Genomic DNA, 1,125 nt, shown 5'->3' on the forward strand with positions numbered 1-1,125 from the left:
TTTGCAATCAGAGTCTAAAACAGACAGGCCAGGCACTTCCTGTCCAGAGAAGTCACATGACTGTGTCTGTCCTCCTCCTGCGTTGTGTTGCTATAGTTACTGGTTAGTTAGTAACAGGGAGGCGGGGTGTGAGATCTCACATGTGGTTCGCTGTTGGTTAGACTGCTGTATATACTTTAGAGGCAGGATGGCTGTTCTTTGTGTGTGTATGTTTTTTTTTTTTGGGGGGGGGGGATATGTTATTGAAATAAATATGTAAATTGAAATGAAATATAACATTGCTCATGGCAGGCTGGGATAGGAACCATGTCATTAGTTTTAAATGTATATTGATATATGTTAAAACATAGCTTTACATCAGTCCTGAGCTATGTTGTCACTTTCAGCTGAACACACACACACACGCACGCACACACGCACACACACACTGATGTGACCTGGCTGTCCTAGCCTGATCAGCTGTGTGGTGTTTTTGACTTCAGTCGTGAAAGAGGAACCGGTCGGAACCACTGCGCTGGTTCTCATCAGGGTTCCAGAGCGGAACTCAGGACTGTTCTCCGTCGGAACAACACTCTCATTTAATCAGCCTCTAGTAAAGAACATTTGAACAGTTTCTTTTCATTAGTTTAGTGTTTTCCAGTCGTCATTTGGGCTCGTCAATAACCCTTTATAAACCAAAGCACTGCAGCTGATGAGGACAGCCGCCCTTGGCTTGTATCGCTGGAACATCCACACAAACGTCAGGATATGACCCATAAGCCCTGCATTCTCCGTCCAATAAGAGCTACACTGGTATGAGACAAGCTATCTATATTCTATCTTTAAAAAAAAATAAACTTGTACAACTCTAAAAAAAAACAACAGAAAACAACAAAAAAAATCTCACTGCCTTGTCATGGGTTTGGTCTTATAAATAAAATAACATATGCTTGATGTCAACACTGTGTGTGTATGTGTGTGTGTGTGTGTGTGTGAGAGAGAAAGAATATGTCACTGTGTGACTCCAAGTGTGTGTTCAGATTTGTCACTGCGTTAAGGAAAAAGCTGAGGTGCGACAAAGCAAACAACTAATGAACAAACAAAATTCACAGACAAAAACAAACAAAACAAACAAAAACAGCTCCA

Source organism: Chanos chanos, chromosome 13 (assembly GCF_902362185.1).
Source record: "Chanos chanos chromosome 13, fChaCha1.1, whole genome shotgun sequence".
Classification (NCBI taxonomy): Eukaryota; Metazoa; Chordata; class Actinopteri; order Gonorynchiformes; family Chanidae; genus Chanos; species Chanos chanos.